The sequence below is a fragment of the Hemicordylus capensis genome, chromosome 1, assembly GCF_027244095.1.
Source record: "Hemicordylus capensis ecotype Gifberg chromosome 1, rHemCap1.1.pri, whole genome shotgun sequence".
Taxonomy (NCBI): domain Eukaryota; kingdom Metazoa; phylum Chordata; class Lepidosauria; order Squamata; family Cordylidae; genus Hemicordylus; species Hemicordylus capensis.
In genome coordinates this window covers 96,830,679-96,851,677 of record NC_069657.1, presented here as the reverse complement: position 1 = coordinate 96,851,677, position 20,999 = coordinate 96,830,679, and the positions used below count along the sequence as shown (strand labels likewise).

Sequence of the window (20,999 nt, the reverse complement as noted above, 5' to 3'; positions counted from 1 at the left end):
CTTTCATTTAAAGTAATGGGAAAGCAAAATTAATGGGAGTTATGAAAATGAATAGAATATCAAGTGAAAAACAAATGGAACTTGACTGAATGAATGACAAAACAAATTATGCATTAGCAGTGGAAATGAATGAAGTAATACACTCCACACACTTTTCTTGTGCACTTCTGATGCTAACATAATTTTGGTTTGCATGTGTCATAATGAGAAGCAATATAACAGCATCTGAGCAAAAAAACACAAAACCACTATAAGCACCAAAGCAGAGGCGTAACGATAGGGGGGGCAGGGGGGGCACGTGCCCCCAGCGCCACTCTGTGTGACCACGTGGGGGGCGCCAAAAAGTGCCCCCTTAAAAAAAATTTTTTTGTTCGATTTTTCTTTGTGTGTGCAGCAGGCAGCAGCAGTCCCCCTCCCCGGGTCCCGGCGCCCCCCCCCCCCATTGCTCTGGGCGCTGCCGCAGGCGCCTAAAGCTGCAGTGAGTGCCTGCCTGCTTGCTGCTGCCCCTTCGGCGAATCAGCATCGTGACCGTCATTCATCGACATATCAACAACAATATCACTCCGCTGGCGTCCCCGCCCCGTGGCGTCCCCCCCACCAGTCGCGCATGCGTGTCTGGCCTGGTGACACGCCGCGCATGTGTGTCTAGTGCCGCCGCGTGGACTTCGTCTTCCTCACGCAGCGACCACGAGGCAGGGTGTGAGACCAGCGCTTTGTGCAGCACAGGAGCGGAGGAAGGATTCGACGGCCTGCCTGCCTTCAATCTTCACCACAAGCAAGCAATAAAGCAAGCGTTAGCCAAGGACAAGGTGTGTGTGTATGATCTTTCTTTGCAAAGTTTGCTAGAGAGTGGGCCCGCCCCCGCCTCCTCAGTCTGCGGGCGGCGGCACAAGGAGGGCATGAGGAGCCGGCGCGCCTTGAGGAGCCGAGCAGGGCGAGTCCCCCGAAGGTAAGCGGAGGGGCAGGGCGTGAGGCCAGCCGGCGAAACAGGGCAGAGGGATGCGGGTGGTCGCTTCTGCTGCGTGGCAGGCGGAACCTTTCTTCTTTGGCAGCCGGGGACCGTTTGCGAGCGTACTGCTGGGCTTTCCTCGCTGGTAAAATGGCGGCACCCGTGATGACATGCTGCTTGGGGAAAGGTGAGGTTAGAGAGAACTGCTTTGGGGGATGCTGTTCAATGTATACTCAGCACGGGGCTTTTCTGTTCCCTCCGTCGTATCCCCGTCTAGTTCCTCCTCAAAATATGTAGGGCTGCAATCTGAAGCCCGCGCACTTTCCTTGAGAGTAAGCTCCATTAGAGTCAGGGTTGGGATTGAGGTGTTTATTCTTGGGAATTGAGAGGGGGAATTGGGGGCTGCATCGTGGAGGGAGGAAGGGAGTGTGTGCAAAACTGATATTAAGGGGTGCGCCACCCTTTTTTGCCTCTGGAACTCTCTTTCCCTTTCCTCGCAAAAATTAGAATTGATTATTAATCTTGTTCCTGCTTCATTCTTGCTTAATTCTCTTTGAAACAGGCTCCTCATGTTTGTCTTTAACTGATATTAATTTGTTCTCTAAATGTTCCTAGAACACAAAAGGAAACAATTTCCACCTAAGTATTTTACACAAGGGCTTGTAGACCGCTTCCAGGCTGTTATCTAATCTATTATGTAAACTGCTTTGGAAACATTTGTTGAACAGTGGAATATCAATATTTGTTGTTGTTTATCAATATCTGAAGCATTTATCTTGTGTATATGTATGTTGGGCTGCTGTCAAAAGGCCCACTAATAGCCCAAGTAAAAAGCTGGCAAACCTCAGCAAAATATACTGGTTAATAAGTGGTTATCAGAGTGTCAACTCCTGTTTGATGGGGTTGGATGAGTGTGTGGTAATGTGTTGTGTAGAAATAGTCAAAATAAATCACTTTCATAAGTGTTTTAAATATATATATAATAGGTTTTCTTTTTAAATATGTGTTGGAACTTTTTATGTCACATTTCCCCCTGCATGTCTGAATGATAGAAAAATACAGTTCATATAAACCCAGACTAAGAATTTTCCTTCCAGTGCATTTGGTGGCTTAAAAAAATTGTGCTACACAAGCAATTAAGTTGAAGGAAACCATTTATAAAGATTTATTCACTGAGAAGGAACATGCATTTACAGATTATGTCCAAAAAAGATGCAGCCTCAGTGCTTCTGAAGGCCAGAGGACTTCATAAACATGTTGGATGATTAGAGTGAGTTAGGAGAACTGCTGGCTGGCTGTAAGCATGCACAGGATTCTTAAACAAAATCCCAGTCTGACTGGAGCTTGCTGCAAAAAATGGACAATACTACGTAAATACCATCCCCATTTTGCTGATGGGGAAGATGGGAAGAGTATGAGCTTCTGCCATTGAATCTTTTGGTGGTGGCAGTAGCTTTCCCCATCCTTCCCATTGGTAGATGGGCTTCCTCCCAGAGGCCCTTGCCTTTGGAAAGAAGCCTATTTGTGGATGGGAAGAGCAGGAGAAGAAAGAAGCAGGATGAGTGTCTTAGCTAAGGGACTGATGCCACTGCTGTTTGCCTGGTACCCCCATCTGCTCCATGAAAAGACCACAGCTGGTAAATAGATTGTGACTTTTATTCTGGATGGCCCATATCTCCCATCTCACTAAGACAGGATGCTGCTGTGTAACTGTCACCACTCAAGATCTATCAACTGAGAACTTAAAATTGTTTCTTGCTCACACATGAGTAAGAAAAGGATTTAACATCAAAGAAAAGAATGAAAGACAAGAATGGATGTTCTAGTGTTCAGTGAAACACCGTGTTGACTCTGTAAGCCTAGAGTTATTTCCTTAACCTTAGAAATGGTCCTGCATAACCAGAAGCCTATGGACCAAACAGTTTGTCTTGTTTCAGCCTCCCATATTTATAGGTAGCTAAGTGGAGTTTGATAATTCTGGCCAGTGAACACTGACAGTGACCTCGGAATTCTGGCCCAGTTCTCACTGGGGTTGGTGAACGTGTGTTTGAACTGGATGGCTTCAGACTACAAATGAAGAGTCGTATGACAGAATAGCCATGCATACAAAAAGTGAAGAGAGAACAATTTTTTATGAGGTGGCTAATAAGTTGTTTGTTTTCTGAAACATGTGTGTCAGTCAGATGTATGCTGGGGGGGCGGCAGGGGTGGGGCCCAATTTCAGTGCTTGCCCCGGGTGCCGTTTTCCCTAGTTACGCCTCTGCACCAAAGCCATCACTCTTCAGCCTGATTTACTGAACAACTTCCCTATTAAGTCTGAGTGCCATTCTACCAATACCACCATTTATCTTGATAAGCAAATCTCCATAAGAAAAATGATGGGACTGCTTTTTAAAAAAACTTTTAAAGGTAGCACTTCACAGTTTTAAGCAACATTTACCATCAATCGACCCTGTAATTATTGGATTGCAAGATTATAGTGTAATGTGACACAACATGGTTCACACAGCTTTAATTTTACTATAACAGAAGTTCCTGTTCATTGCTTCTCATGCATAACAGAGGCAATAGCAGGAATAAACATTTCCTTATAGATGATTTAACAGAAGGTATTCTGTAATACTATTAATGCTTCAAAATGCTGCTTTATGTATATAATGTTAGTATGCTGCAAATTGTTTTGGTCATGCAGCACTGCTGCAAATATCCACAGAAGGTTGCAATCTTTTAACCAGGCAACCCAGACAATCTCCATTTCAGTAAGACATCAACAGGTTTATTGGAACCACAATATAATCAACATATTTTTTTCATGGTGTTTATTTTTAAGTGCCAATAGTCACTCATGCCTAATGCTCAGTAAAAAAATGCTTATTAACCTACACAGAAGTTTTAGCTTTCAGAGTGGGTATAGCATACAAAGTATGCATTGTATTACTACAGAACTAGCACTTTTTTTTTTTTTTTGGACAGCATATTTGCTTTGCTGTTTGCCACCTCCAGAAGGCCTTTTATTTCCTCATACCCATAGTTTTGCACAAGAAGCCAGGCCTTCGTAAAAGCTTTTTTCTTGCATAAGAATATGGGTGATACTATCCATAAATATATCTTATAACTATAATAGCTCCTGGATGATAAATAATTGATAGAAAATGTATGGACAGGTAGGAACCCTATAGTCTCTTGCAGTGATGGGAAGGATTTGAGGGAGGACTAGTAGCTTGCCTAGGGAGCAAGAGTTCTCACTGGTATGTTTCCCAGACTATAGGAATACCTATATTGGGCAGCAGCAATATAGGAAGATGCTGAAAGGCATAATCTCACACTGCGTGGGAGATGGCAATGGTAAACCCCTCCTATATTCTACCAGAGAAAACCACATGTCTCTGTGGTCGCCAGGAATTGACTTTGACACCAATTCAATGGCACAACCTTACTTTAGGCTCCACTTAGAGCAACTGCTGGGAGGGTGAGCCTTTCCTAATAAGGGGAAAAGCCCAGGAAAATCAAAATAGGAGGACCAATCCAGAAGACTGGGAGGGTACTACACTCACAGCCACCTAAAGAAGAAGAGAAAGCGTTTTCTTTCTTTATTATTTATTTATTTATCACATTTCTATGCTGCCTGATGCAAACATCTCTAGGCGTGTACAAATTAAAACACATCAAATATTAAAAAATATATAAAACAGTTGAAATTCATAAAACAAAAAAAAATGAAACCACAGATAAACACACATTAAAATTATTATTTTTCTCAGTTAAAAGCCTGGGAAAAGAGGTACATCTTGAGGGTCTTCCTGATAACAAAGAGAAGGGGATGCTCTTATTTAACCAGGGAGCATATTCCAGAGCCCTGGGGGCAGCCATAGAAATGGCCCGGTCCTAAGTTGCCACCAAACAAGCTGGACCTCCCCAGATGATCTTAGTAGGTAACAGGGTTCATGACAAAGAAGGCACTCACTTAAATACCCCAGTCCCAAGCGGTTAAGGGCTTTGTAGGCACTTTGTATTTTGCACGGAAACTTATCAGCAGCCATAGTTTTAGTTTTTTCTGTACCAAGAGTGCCCTGAGGAAGCAGCTGGCTGAGACGCCGCTGGGAAAATGGCAAGGCCACAGCCAAGAGACTGGAGACAACAGGGAGATTCCTGCCTGTGAGTAATAAGATATGGAATAGTTAAGTTAGATGTGTGAGGGAAGTTATTTTCCTGTATTATATGAAAACTCTCTCTCTTACAGTCTGCTTTATGAAGAGACAATTGTTCTTATTGCATACTCTTGTTTTTCTTTTAATCTAATAAGAAATCCTTGTTGGTAAAGTGTACTACTCCTCATTTTGGGCCTGCCTTAGTCACACACCTTTGGAAGCCTAGGAATACTCAGCCCATTCTAGGGAGCATTTTGCCACTTTATCCCCACCCCACCCCAGGAATCTTATATGGAGAATATTTGTCCAACATTAAAATAAAGTAGATGGTGGCAGCCTACTGTGAATCCTTCAGAGTAAAGGATTCACCCCAGTAAATTCTCCTCCTCTGGCTCTGATAGGAGCGATGACATCTTTTTAAGCAACTGGCATGGCTCAAGTTTTCACACTTTGAGACTCACCGAGCTGAACACAACTTATTTATGGAAGCCCAGACAGCACTGATAAAACTCCTCCCCCCCCTCTTTTTTTTTTGGTGCTGCCTTCCAAGATGGTAAAAACAGACTAGTTGTCATGGACCTGGCAGGCCATACTGCTTGTTCAGTGAGCATGCTCAGTGAGCTTGATGGGTCACAAGCTGTGCTACATAGTGTGGTGTAGACATGTAGGCTTTTCAAGTATGGAGTAATAATTCAGAGACCATTATTTCTCCAGCACACACTGTAAGCGGTCCTGTGAACTATGTTAAGAGTTTGTTTTGCTCTTTCAATCTGTTGCCTAAATGTTTGCCATTTTATTCAGTGCTATAGTAACCAGAGGACTGGCATACAATTTTGGACCATTTTATCTGCCAATTTATTAGCACATCTTCACTATTATACAGAGGTCCAACATCTTCCCCTTCCACCCTGGGCAACATGAGGCAAGCATCTAAAAGAGAATGCAGTGCCAAGGCAGACCCTCAGATACAGATCTTATCAAACATTCTATAAGTATGTAGCACAGTTGAAACATAGGCCTCAAATTCCTGGCTGTTTCTAATCAAAAGAGAGTCAGTCAGTGAGTTTTTGATTGTATTCAGGCCCACCAGTCTATTTGTGTTCCGCCACCTGGGCAAATAACTGCCAGAGCACAGCCTGCTCTGATGGATTTTGATTAGAGCATACCCCAACCTGCTGATAGGCAATGACAGATTCAATTTTCCTGACTGAATGCCTGAGGAAGGGCTCCCTCATTACAACTGTTGGTTTTCGACATGTGGGTAAGGTATTATTCTCAATACTGTTTACCTTGGTTTCCAAGGATTGATCCTCTGTGTCAGTAGGACTTAATTTAGCAACTAGAAGATGCCATTATAAGCAGCCTATATATGGTTCATTCTAAAATTAGTGCTCATAAAAGAGAAGAAACTTGCCACTGTTTATGAGCCAGCTATTGTGGAGGAAAGCACTCCACCCACATCGCTTTGCTATGAATCCCAGCCCATCCCTGCCACATATCTGTTGCTATTCCAGTTTTACGCCACTCCATTGCAATGATTACCAATTGTTATTACTCATGTGCTAGTTATTTGACATAGACATGCATTTATTTGATTACTATGGGATCACTAAGTCCATTTTTGTTTACTTATAACCTAAATTGGGTTTAGAAGTGTGAAGCAGTTCTAAGACTTAAGTGGGGAGGCTTCGAAGTGGGGATTACTTTAGCCTATTAAATCTCTTGCATGCTTATCTAAAAACTCTTGTTTTTCTTACAGCCAGCCAGCCATAACAAACTTCATTGAGGAAATTCAGGTGGAGCACATTTCACAATGGACCGGGTCTCACGATCAGTGAGATCCGGTTTCCTTGAGTGCACAGGGAGAGCGGGCTAAGCCCGCTCTCCCTGCACATATGCTATATGGTGGCCCTCATTATCCGCAGTCCTGTCACCTGAAGTTTTGCATATCCATAGTCAGGCAATGGAGACCTAATCTCATTATCTGTGGTTCTAAAAATAGGCAAAATTCACCTATCTTTGGTTCCTGGGTGGCTGGAAATTACTTCAGATGTCATTTATGGTCACCATTTTGCAGGACGGAGCCATCTTTCTTTTTAAAAAAAACCCTTTCTATGATTTTTTGTGGAATTTTTCAGAGGAATTGGGGGTTGGGGGAGCATTGCTGGACAACTGTAGACCTGGAGAGCATGGTGCAGTACTTTATTTCGCTTATTTCTGCCTCTTTTTTAACCTTAAGGAACCTAACCCCCCAATTCCCACTGACAAGGTCTCGTTATAGGCAGTTTCGTTATCCACAGTTGTAGGCCAGAATGGAACCCCTACGGGTAACAAGGGCCACCTGAACATATTATTTTATTTTTAATATTTTATTTCATCTCTGTTGTCCTTTTCCATTCTACTGGTATTGTATTGTCATTTCATGTGCTATAAGTTCTTTGTCCTCTTGAATTTACCAGGCAAAATAATCTATGTCTTTCATCTTAAATTCCTTTCTAACAGCTACATACTAAGGCTTATTTTGGTAGTCCAGGCCCCTCTTCGATGCTACTCCACCATGAAATTCATCCAATCTCATTCCTGCACCCAGACTCTTGAAGAATGTAGGTCTGTTTCACTTATGCTCACAAGTTAAATCCTTCTCAACTTTCATTGATCCAATAAGATGATCTGATTTGTTTTTTATAATCCTGACTTCAATATGTACTGAACTGGTTTTGCCATTGCCTTAGACCTGCCTAATCTACATTCTTAGAGTTCAGACACTCAATTCAAGACCCACTTTCTCAAGAACAGAGAAACTGACATCATCAATAGTCAAAATGCCTTTTAGTCTTCACTGTAATTGAAATTGAGTTATGATTATGAATGCTAGCTGGTCATCTCTTTGTTAGGCTAATCATGGGCTGGCAGGCCAGAAGACTAGACTATGTTTGTGAATGTGGTTAATGGCTATGCCATTTCCCTTGTGGGAAAACCCATAAAGAGACTTGCAAGATAGCAAGTAAGTCTTGTATGGGTGGGGCTGCTGTAAGACTGTGTGGTGACTCACCTTTCTTTCTTACCCCTCCCCAAAGCCCGGTGTCTGATGGATCACTGGGAAGAAACAGGAGTGAATGGCAAGGTGTGAGAGACAGCATTTTTAGAGGCTGGAATGAAGAAGCTGCTGGGCAAGGAGGTGAAGCAACTTGGGGGCAGGGTTTGCTCTCTGGGAACTGATATGACCTATAGGAGTGCTTTCAATTCTACCTAATTCTCAACAGAGCCAGCGTGGTGTAGTGGTTAGAGTGCTGGACTAGGACCGGGGAGACCCGAATTTAAATCCCCATTCAGCCATGAAACTAGCTGGGTGACTAGGCCAGTCACTTCCCTCTCAGCCTAACCTACTTCACAGGGTTGTTGTGAAAGAGAAACTCAAGTACGTAGTACACTGCTCTGGGCTCCTTGGAGGAAAAGCGGGATATAAATGTAATAATAACAACAACAACAACTTGTATATTTGTAAATAAACCAAATATTACAAAGACATCATAAGCCTCCAGGGATTTTTCCTCCAAAGAAAGCCAGAATCCAAGTAATGCTGCATTCTGGGAACTCGCTTGTGTAAGTATGGTATGGACGCATAACAATTTTCTGTCTAGGATTCTACCCAGCAATGTGTCACATGATCCACCCCTTGTTATTCCTCCCTTGTGAGAAGGCACCGATCAAACTCAGAGAGATCTTGAGTGGTCTACCTAACTGTATGAGATAGGACCTGCTAAAAAGCAGATTTTATCTTACATGGTCCAGAAGGTCTGATGTACAAATAAGCTCCAGGGACAGCTTCCAGTATTTTGGTAGAGGGCCACTCTGTCATTAGAAGCTCGGACGGCATGAGTTGCTCATGAAAGGAGAGTTGCACTGATGCAAGGATGCCTTCTATCATGGAAGGACCCCTTCCATAAGTGCAACTCTCATCCTGTGAATAGGAGGAGGTTCTGACAATGGATTACCACTGGCAGTGGGGAGGTTAAGGAGGGACGGTTAATCACTTCACACTCTCACACCAGCTCCTCCCATCAAGTGAAGGATATGTGATTTACTGGACATCTTGCAATACTATTAATGGCTTTCCCCTGGGGGGAAATGGCATAGCCAGTAATGACAAAGGTTTGGATGCCTCCCTAGGTCTTCCTGGTTCACTCAGTACCTTCTCTCCATGGGGAGATGCACAGGGCAAGAAGAATGTGAACCCGGGCTACTCTGACCATGACCCTGAATAGCCTGAAGCAAGCAAGGAAATAATAGGTAAAATGTACAAAATAGTGAAAGATAATTTGGAAATGAACAACATGCATAGTGACAGCTTTGTTATCTACCAATAATTTCAGTCAACTCAAAACTGTATGCTGCAAGTCTGTTACACATTAGCCCTGTGTAGCAAATTAAGTACAACAAATGCCTTGGAAGAGGGGGTAGAATTGAAGCTTCTAACTGTGCCCCAACCTCCATGGGTTCACTCAAGCTGTACATGTGTAGGTTCCATTCATAAGGCTGGGACAAGAAGTGGGCCCAATCTTATCCTACTACACATATTCACTGGACCCACCTCCTCTGTACAGGGCTCTAGTCTGCAGAGCTAAAACAAATGTCAGTAGCACTCTCCTCTAGAACTGCAGAAACCCAAGAGTTCACCATATTACTTTCTAGTCTGTAATAACCAACAGTGCATATGTCTGAAGAGCATTTTTTTTTTAAAAAAACCCTTTGCCTATATAGAGCCAGTGTAGTGTATTTATTTATTTATTTCATTTGTATACCACCCTTCCAAAATGGCTCAGGGCAGTAGTGATTGATTAGAGGGTTGGACTGGGAAGACCAGAGTTCAAATTCCCACTCTTCCAGGAAACTCACTGGGTGACTCTGGGCAGTCACTTATCTCTCACCCTAACCTATCTCACAGGGTTGTTGTGAGGATAAATATAACCATGTACACCACTCTGGGCTCCTTGAGGAATAACAGCATACAAGTGTAGTAAATAAATAAATACAATTTCCCATCACTGGTACTCTAGGCAATCAAGGATAGACCAGCCGGAACAAATTCCTGGTGTGTTCCAGTATGAATTCCAAAATATCTGAGAATTCATAAAGGCAGGAACATCCTTGATGGCAAACCACAGCCTCATTATTATCAGATTATGAAAGTGTTTAAACACTTACCACGAATAAGAGGATGTCATTGCTAGAATACCACAGAATACTTTTCTAGCACTTTGCTATGTGACAAACTTGTTGAAAGCAGATGTTGATCATGGCCATGAAAGATTCTCACTGAATTAGATCTCCTAAACCTGGCTTGAATAGTAAGAATCTACACACTTTTTCAGGTGATCAGTGGGGGTGCTTTGTCAACTCCATATAGAGGCTCAATATATTGAACAATAAACAAATATTTTCTATCCTTCATGCAACTTGTTTTGCCTTTTGACAAAGGCAAATGTCTGGGGCTGCTTGCAGGTCCATCATTTCATTCTTCTACATGATTTCTACAGATTTGATAACTGTTGAATGTGACAACTGACACTTTAAAAGTATTCAGCTGAATCCAGAGAACTCTGATTCAGTCTTCCGCTTGAATAGGGGAGCTTTCCTGTTCCATCCTCATCACCACAGCCAGATGGGCACTCCTGAAAATCCATTCTTGAGGATCAGGGACACTTCAGAACAACATGGGATGAAGCACTGAGGGCTGTATTTGGAGGGGGGAACTGGCGGGGGTCAGGGACCACCTTGTGTGAGCAGAAGTGCCTTTCTACTTGTTCAGGGCACCTTTGGAGCTCTGTGTAGGCACGTTGGCACAGCAGATTTCTCCCGCCCCCTCCTTTGTCTCCTCCCTCATGCTGGTTATAGTGGAAGGAAGTGGAAGAAGAAACATGGAAATGGCAGTGGTGCACTATGGAGCATCTTCAGTACTCCACTGCCTTATCCACATTTCCTCTTCAGCAGGCAAGAGAGAGTGCAGATGTTGAGGAGGCCAGCATGTGGCATGCTGCCTTAGGTGCACTGAATTCTTGTGCTGCCGCTTTCCCTGTGATGCACACTGAGTGCAACTACTCCTCATACTTGGGCTGGGGGTGGAGTGGGTTCTCTCTGGATGGTGTCCCAAGCCATGTGGGTGTACCTTTATGCAACCAACAAAGAGCTCAGTTGGGCCTCCACAGGCTTTAGGTCACTTGCATGCCAGCAACCACACAACTGAGGTAATATATGAACTAGGCAAATAATAATAATAAAATAATAACAACAACACCCCCACATTGAGTTTTGGAAGAGTTTTAAAGTGCAGTGATGCTAATACTCAGACAAGTACAGCTACCATAGCTGAATAATGCTTCCACCCTGCTAGCTTACTGATCACATTTGCAGCTATCTCCCTCTGTTAGACTCCGCAGAATGTAGCGGTGACAATAATAGCTTGTTAAAATTAATGAGACACTCTATGGGCACTTCAGTTAGTTCAGCTAACCAGAAAGCAGTTTGAATACATAACACACATTACAAGTAATTTCGCTGTTCGATGCATGAATCTCAAACAGAGAATTAGATCTGTGGCTTCAGAATGAAGGATAAACTGTTTTTCAATGTTGACAATAAAAAATTAAACCAAAAGAACACCACATTCCAACAAATGCTTTCAAAATACATCATGACTATTATACTACATCTAATTTATTAAAGTGAGAAGGGAAATAAATATATAGTGACATGTCATTAATCAATGGTACCTTTGGATTTTCCACAGGTTTTTAACTTTGTGCTTCAAAATTCTATAAATAAATACAGCAACTACATTAATGTCTGGTATGAGTTCATTACACCAATAAAATGAAACTCTTATTGAGAGGGACTTTTAGCCTGGAACCTAATATTCTAAGTTGCAACTTGGGACATCCTTAATTTTTTATTGTATACATGCTTTCCTCTCCCATCAAGGCTAAGTCCACAAACAGCTTGTGTATTTTATTCTTTTCTGTTCTACAATCTTCCTTGGCTCTTGAAAAAACAACAAAAAATGGCAGGGGTGCTCTAGTGCAACTCACCTTGGGTTGGGACCCAACCAAGTTATGGTTCATGAACCCCACCAGTAAAAGAGAAAAGTGTCCTAAGGCATCTTTAAAAATATGTCTGAAGTTGTCCATATACTTTAGGTTGCAGGATACTCAGAATGCAGAAAAGAGAATAAGACACTGTAGTTTTTTGAACCAGGCACCACTGGGATAGAGAAGTCAATGCTCTGATTTAATAAAGCTGTTTTTATGGAGTGACATCAATAAAATGAGAACTGGCATTTGGTGTGTGTTGCGGGTGAGAAAAAAGAAACACACATTGTTGGAACTTTCAAACTAATAGAAGTCCCAGTTTTCTTGTAACTAGTACTGAAGGTTTGCTGCAGTATTTCAGACTCTTAATTCTGACTAAATTGATTTAGCATAGAATCCCATTTAAATAATAAGAGCCTGCAGTTGTTGTACAGACTAGCTACAGGGATAAATTTCAAGATCATAAATTACAAGACCATTACAGAAGAATTACAGACTTCTAAAACTATCATTTGACATACATGTCTCTTTGGTGCCTTGAGCTGTAGGAAGTTTCAGGGGCAGTTGATACACACTAAGGTCATTCTCACAACCAGCCACAGCAGGGTAGGAGTGGGAAAACCCGGGTAGAGAGGCTTGTGTGAAGCCATGGGACCCGCTCCTACACTGCCAGTGCTCCAGAGCAGGGTTACCCTGATCTTTTACTTTGCCTTAAACCAAGGTAAGAGGGGCAAAGCCCCATCTTATCTCACAGTCCCAATCATGTACACAATTGGAGCTGTTCAGCCCAGCTGGATCTGCACCATAGTACCGCCTATAGAGTGGCCATGAAGCCAGGAGCTGTTGTATTGATGTGGGCAGCCTCTCCACTGCCCATACAGTGAATTGTGGGATACTGCAGGACTTCCTACTCCAGGTCCCTATTGAAGGCAACTCTGCCATGCTGATCATGCGAGCCCTTCCTCATGCGGGGGAAGGTGGGTATACTCCTGCCTCCCCCCCCACCCCCAGCCACCAGAGATTTTGGTCATGTGAACCACCTTACTTTGTTTCCTTGTGAGGAAAGGGAAAGAAAGACTTTCTGAGTGTTTGTGATCTGTTTATTTACAAATATACAAATTGAGTGTAGCAACCACACAGACAATGCTAGTCTTTGTACCAGCATTAGTTTCCCCCAAGCAAACAAGCATGCTGCTTGAAACCCTTAAGGCTGCTTCTTCCAGCCAGCTGGTGCAGAACTCAGACCACTGTCTCTTTCGCTGGCTATATTCCAATTCCTGACTGCTTTTCCAGCCTCCATTTAATGGAGTGGAGGTCCTGCCTCAGAAGCCAACAACCATCAAAGCTTATTGAAGAAACATCTCCCTATATGTCAAAAGGCATTGAGCAAGCACCTTCAGATAGTTCTAGAAATATCAAATATCTATCAGTGCCTGTGAGAGTGATTAATTAGGCAAAACCTCCACCTGCCACTGCACAGGGCCCCAGTTGGGAGGCAATGGAGAAAGTCCAGGTACTGGAGCCAGCATCTTGCAAGTATACGATTGCTGAGTGGACAATCATATACTTTATGCTGCTGTCATTAGTAGAGGCAACTGTCCATTCAGCAACTGTGCATTTGCGCAATAGTGGCTGCAACACCCACTGCCTCCTCTACCACCTCCCAGCACCTGAAGGTAAGGGAAGTAATTCCCTCTGATCCGTTTGTTTTTCCTAGCAAAGTGCCTCATTGGCTGCCGCTACCATTAACAAGAACCATGTTAAACGTAAGCTCTGTTCACATGCTATATTCAATGCATGTACAATCTGTTTACAGTGTACACACATACAGATCTGTAAAACAAATGTATATTCTTGAACTGATGGATATACCTTTAAAACTAGCATATCACTGCTGATCTTCTGTAATATTACTGACATTTCCTAAGATTCAAAATATAATCTTTGAAGGTATGTTACAGCAATCATCAATCTATTAGTCTATTAAGCAGACACCCACATAATTCACCAATAGGTGAAAACTCAATTAGCAGTCTCCACATGACTCTTGATGGGAAAATAAAGCTTCAAACAAAAAGAAAACACCTTTGTATACTGGTTGCTCTGTTTATGCCATTTTCTAGAGAAGCTTCTTAATATTGCTCATGATTCCACTGACATCTACTTAATTTATTCATATGTCTACAAGAGCTAGAATTGGGATTATATCATCATTCTCATATAAAATTCTCAAGTCAATCCACAAGCTTTCCAAAACTTTAGATCCTTTTCATTTGTCGTGTGTGTATACACACACACACACACACACACACACACATATATATATATACATAGATGCTCTCTCTATGGCCCACTGACCAGATTTTTATTCTCAAGTTTTTGCCTCCCCTTTTATCTGTGGGGCATTACACGACTCTTTCATTAGAACTGGCAAACGAACTATTTTTAATTGTACACATATCACAGTGCTGGTTTGCAAAGGGTTTCAACACAGCCAAGTACTGCTTCAAGAAAGAGAATACGGATGTGAATAATTAGGGGGAGCAGGGGGAAACCTGGCATCTCTCACGGTATTATAGAAAGTCATCCCAGAATACTTACACATGTACATAAATATCCCAGGACATTCAGCAATTAAAAAACTGGACACACATGATGTTAATAGAAATATTAAAAAACATATGTCACAGAAGGAAACTTAGTATTCAGTCTTAGCATTACATTTTATATTGAGACTACTGGAGAGATCCAAAAGCCTTCCATGTAATCAGAATGGCTATTGACAATAGCCCACTTCAGATGTTATAAGTGAGCGGAGGCACTCACAATTACAACAGGCAAAAGCAGGGAGGAAGATTCACTGCCCTGATGTCAATTACCCCCCTCATACCAATGATCATAGTTACAGCAGCGTTTGTCTGAAGGGGGCGCTACTGACCTGACAGGGTGGTTGACAGCAGGGCAGTGAGACTTCCTCCCCACTTTTGCTTGCTGTAACTGTGAGTGCCTGGGGCACTCATAATATCTGAAGAGGGCTAATATTGTAGCTTTAGGTTTTAAGTATGCAGAAATAAGGAGCAAGCTTGGTTTTGCCGTTAGCTTGCCAGTAGTTCCTATGCAATACAGGGTGAGTTGGGGAATAAAGACACATCCAGGTGGAAGCTGCCTTCTAACACTGCTCACTGCATACCTAGTACTAAAAACAACAACTGTGGGTGCAGAACTTAGAAAGAGAAAGCAAAAGGTTGCTCAGGCATTTCTGTAGCAATACAGTACCCAGTTTGGACTGTGTTACTCATATAAATTACCCAGATGCTCTATGTTTGCTAAATCGGCATCCTAACACACAAAATGCCTCATCCAGAAGAACCTTAAAGAAGCAATGGAAAATATCTGGTCCAGATGTTTGGATTCTCAGATTTTAGTGTGGTAAAACTTCCTAAAGCTTAATAAATAAAGTGTGCCGTCGAGTCAGTGTGGCCTCCTGGTGACCACAGAGCCCTGTGGTTGTGTTTGGTAGAATACAGGAGGGATATACACCATTGCCATCTCTCGCGTGGTACGAGATGATGCCTTTCAGTATGTTAGTAATACTTAACATTTATTCCATGTTACATATATGAACAGAACACTTTTGAGTATTCAGAGTGCTTTACATGAATTAACGTGGTAATTTTTACAGCTCTGTAAGGTAGGTCATATGTCACCTTAAGTGGCACAGCGAGGAAATGCTTGACTAACAAGCAGGTTGCCGGTTCGAATCCCAGCTGGTACTATATCAGGCAGCAGAGATATAGGAAAGTGCTGAAAGGCATCAACTCATATCGTGCGGGAAGCGGCAATAGTAAACCCCTCCTGTATTCTACCAAAGAAAACTTGACGGCACACTTTACCTTTAAGGTAGGTCATATTATTATCCTCACACTGTAGCTGGGAAAGTGAGGTTGATGCTGAGAGGTAACTGCTTCCATCAAACAGCCTAGTGAGAGTATGGTCAAGGTAAACCACAGATTATTCTTTTAGACACCACACTACACAAGATTACAACAGTTTAAGCCTTACTAGATGTGACAAAGACCGGTGCCTCTCCCAGTAACTTTTACTAGTGTCTTTGGCTTGAGGACAACCAAAAGGGAAGGAACAAGGCCACATGGTGTTGCTAGTGGAGGCACCCTAGCAAAGTAAGATGTGTGTTAGTGACAAAATGTTGCCCCACTGATCCACAGCACTGACTACCAGAAGGAAATGGCAATAAATAAATAAATAAATAAATAAATAAATAAATAAATAAATAAAATAAAACTTTTTGTATTCATAGTTCAGAGGTGGTGGGGTGGCACTCTTCCTTCTGCTCCAAAGAAGAGATGCCCTGATTATGGTCCTCTCACATCATAGTAACTCATTACTTACAAATGAATTATGCATCTCAAATTCTGAAAACCCATGATTTGGCCGTAAGCGTAGGGTATGGACTACATTCAAATGTTTTAAGAAGACAGCATTAGCACTGCTTCTCTGATCTAACGATTTTAGATAACACAGACAAAAGATATTCTTCCAAAGCTGCAGTTTTTAGCTGAAATAGGACGGTCCTGAAACAATCTACAAGGACCAAACTACACATTACACAGGGTATCCATGATTGGATCGCCCAACATTTTTGCTTCTTCATAAGAGTAGCTGGGAAAGGCTCCAAGTTTAATTGGTGAAGTGGCAGTGAGGGAGAAGTGTGATCAAAATTGTGTTGCCAAAGCTGCCTGGCAGGAAAAAATGGCACACTTGTAGTTTTTCCCATACTAGGGGGAATACAGCAGCTTTGAGGGGAGGGAGTGATTCAGACTGGGAAACTGGTATGGAGATCAGGGTAAAAACACCCCCATCCCAGCACTGTTGCTCTGATCCAGTTCTGAACAGACATCATTCAGCTGTTTTTAAGAAAAAACAGAAGTATCTGGAGGTATGATCCATGCCACATAAAGTTTGGTTCTAAAAGATTGTCATCTCCAGTGCCAAAATCAGTAAACATCTTACGAGTTCATTATTAGCAAGTATTGAACCAAAACATGAATCCACTAATTTAAAAAATGGCATATAGTCCGTCTTTCCACTGTTCTCAAAAAATTTGGATTAAATGCTACAGAGTGATCCAGACTAGAGTCAACTACCTTTAGCAAAAACACTGTGATTCATTGCCTGTACTCCCAGGTTTTCTTAAAGAAAAGTCAAGCCCCTCCCCACCCCCCGGTCAAGTACTACAAAAACAATTTCATCTTGCAGAGTGCAACTAATGGTTATTAGGCAGGTTTACTGAGTCCTGCACTCCAAGCTATTTGATAACATAATAAACACACTCCTGAAAGTGAATTAAATACACATGTAGGCATAGGGAGGCAGAATGTATAACTAGATAAATACAATTTGATGAAATGATCTAAAGAAGCATACAACAGTAAAATAAAGTCAGCTCTTTGCATGACTAATCAATGCTTTTTATTCAATTTGTGAATGTACCTTAGTTGTACCATTTAATGCTTTGAATGCTTCTAACAATTTCCGTTCATATCTGTTTATGTTTCCATGTAACACAAGCCTCTGTTCATTCACTTTATTCTGCAAGAAATAACTCTAACACTCTCTCTCGGCTTTCAAGAACAGCATTATGGGTAGTTATCCATCTTTATTTTCAGTTGACATCTTTCTCATACACAAGTGAAGCTATATTGCAAAAATACCTGTGACACCACACAGGTAGAATGTAAGATTTTTCCTGTGCTGTCCACTATTTGCCTTCTGGCAACACAGGCTGAGAGTGGAAGTGGATCATCATTATAAGATTATGTGCAGTTAACACAAATTTGAAAGATATTAGCATATTTTGGAATAAACAACAACCTTGGATTTGGAGTGGGTTAGTGAACAATTCTAAACACTTTATGTGCATTATACATTTGCAATATTTACTCTTCTAGAAAGCATAAGTATATGGTGGGAAATGGAGTTGGGGAAACAGTTCTCGACTAACAATATTTTGTATTTTTATTTCTTTATTGCAGAGTATGGATGAACAGTCCTATGGCAAAACAGTAAAGCAGGGAGCACTTCTCCAGACTCCAGGAAAGAATTTAAAATAATATTCTCAAAACATTTCACAGAAATGGTAGAAATGATAGCAAAGGAGCTGCATTGCTGGTCATCATTCTCTTCACAGGGAAGGCACTATCCAGTGGGTACCCATGCCATTCATGAGTTAATCAGCAGCAAACACATTTGAAATGGTTGCAGGGTAGTGGGAGAACCACACTTCTCTGACAGCTATTAACTGCAGCTTGTGTGCTGAGAAAAGTCATACAATGGAAGTATTAACTTAGGCCCCAACCGCAATCCAGCAAACGTTCGTCATAACTAAGGCCTAGTTCACACAAACTGTGTGTGAGAATCATAAAGCTGTGTCTTGACTGTTCCATTTCAGACTGCAGGTGAGGGCTCATGTGACAATGCTTCTCATGTGACATATTCTTCCTTTTCTTTCAATGGGAATTAGTCATGACTAACTTTAGCTGGATGGGAGCCTTTAGGTTCCCTATGAATCCAGGTTTTCAGACAAAAAAAAGAGAGAAATCTGGAAAAATCCCAGGGTCATGTTTCCCTGGAAAATGCTAGCAATGTGCTTAACTACTTAAAAAGTCCCTTTTCAGTCAGATTACATGGGTAAGTAAGCTAATATAATGTCATTCAGATAAGTTCCCTATAACTTTCAACTTGGCAAATTAATGGCACTGTATACGGTGTTACTTTGAACTGTCAAACTCTAAGTAGCATTTATCTCCTTTTCTTGGTTGACAAGTGAAAGAATGGTCCAGATGGTCAGCGCATCCAAGAGGGAGCTTGGACCAGTGCATGACAAATGCCTTCTGCAACAGAGGGAAGCTTCCAAACTATGTGCTATGACATGAGGGTCTGTTGCTCAAAGAGATACAACACAATAATCCATTGGGCTAACACAAGCCCTTGAACTCACTTAAAGTAGTTATTATTTGGATTCTAGTCACTGTTAGAAATACTACAGAATATTCTTTCTACGGGTCACATGTTTCCTACTCCAACTAGTGTGCCAGCTGTGTCCATTCCGGGCTCAGGTAGACCTTTCCTCAGTGACTCCATGCCCTTTATCCCCTCTCAATCAGACAACAGTAACACACGGTGTGTGGGTGTGCCTCGGAAGACCCTCTGTGGGCTATAACTGGTATAGCACAGCAGTTAACAGTTATGACGGGCACTAAGCATTTAGAGCACATTACATTTTTGCTCTATCAGCTGCACTGGTTACTTGTAGGTTTCCAGGTACAATTCTAAATGCGACTGGTTATTACCTTCTAAAGCCATGAATAGCTTAAAATCAAGATACCGGAAGAACCTCCTCTTCCTACTGGAATCTGTTTGGCCCATAACATCTTCTAGGGAGACCACCCTTCTTGTTCCCTCTCTTTCAGATACAAGAATGCAACAGTGAGAGAGCGAGCCTTCTCGGTAGCCATCCCCCCACACCGCCCCACCAGGTGCGACAAGCAACTTCTTTGCCCATAATTAAGAGGAAGCTAAACTCCCTCCTTTTTACCCACCCTTTTCCAAATATGGGCAGACTAACTGGGGGCTGCTCTGTGTATGCTCCTTCCCCTCATTGCTTGACTCGTGTGATTTTATGACTGCTGCTTAAAAACATAAGAACAGCCCTGCTGGATCAGGCCCAAGGCCCATCTAGTTCAGCATCCTGTTTCACACAGTGGCCCACCAGATGCCGCTGGAAGTCACTGGCAGAAGTTGAGAGCATGCCTTCTCTCCTGCTGTTACTCTCCTGCAGCTGGTACTCAGAGGCATCCTGCCTTTGAGGCTGGAGATAGCCTATAGCCCTCCAACTAGTAGCTGATGATATTATTTCTTATAGGGTGTGCATGTGTGTGTGTGTGCTACTTTTAATACCTCCAGAAAGTAAAGTGGGATATCAATCTTTTGATAAATATATCACAGAGTTTCCCCAGCCCTCTCAGTTGCATGATCCGTGTGACTGAATTCTATGCACAGTTACTTGAAAGCAAGTCTTACTGAATTCTGAAAAACATGACTTAATTCTGACATAGGATTATTTTGACTCAAGGCAATTCATTTCTTGTCAAAGAAAACACAACAAACAATACATTTTTAAGGGACATCCCCTTTTCCAGAGTACTTGGAAACCACTCAGAGCTATATTATTAACAGAAGCAAGGAGATCTCTAGCAGGGGCATAACAAGGCTGGAGTGGGCCCAGAGAAAAAATTTTAAAATGGACCCCTCGCTGATACACACACACACTTCAGAATATATAGTCATGTGACTTGCCTCTGGGGGGCCCCTCGAGGCATGGGGGCCCCCAGACAGCCACCTCCCCTTGCCTAATAGTAGTTACGCCCCTGATCTCTAGTTATTTGCTCTTTTATATACTTTTTGGAGGTTACTCTGAGGTGACTCAATGCTTTTGTACCTTACTCCAGCAGTTTAATCCTCTGCAGAACAGAAGGCACACTGTTTCCCCATCTAGTTTACCTAAACTATGTATTTTAATTTACAACTCATATCCTGACCTGCCAACTAGAGATAGCCTATAGGAATAAAATGCAAGAACGACAATAAAACCACATAAACCAGGACAAAAACCAATGCAAAAGAGTCAAACATGGACGCAGGTACACTTTTGCTAGCAAAGACCATCAGAAGTAAGCAGAGAATCAGTCACCACAATTAGAACAATTGGCATAGCGAGTTTGGCAACATTCGAACTTT

At 42.1% G+C, this 20,999-nt stretch overlaps 1 protein-coding gene and 1 long non-coding RNA gene across 3 annotated transcripts in view; one reads left to right on the top strand and one right to left on the bottom strand.

The window, feature by feature from the left end:
* ABTB2 (ankyrin repeat and BTB domain containing 2) overlaps positions 1-20,999 on the bottom strand; it is a 254,828-nt gene that overhangs the window by 204,836 nt on the left and 28,993 nt on the right. The gene's annotated exons all lie outside the window — the stretch shown is intronic.
* LOC128327096 (uncharacterized) lies at positions 1,092-8,079 on the top strand. The gene is made up of 3 exons (XR_008308468.1): positions 1,092-1,136; positions 5,014-5,104; positions 7,600-8,079. It is a non-coding gene; the product is annotated as an uncharacterized LOC128327096 (long non-coding RNA).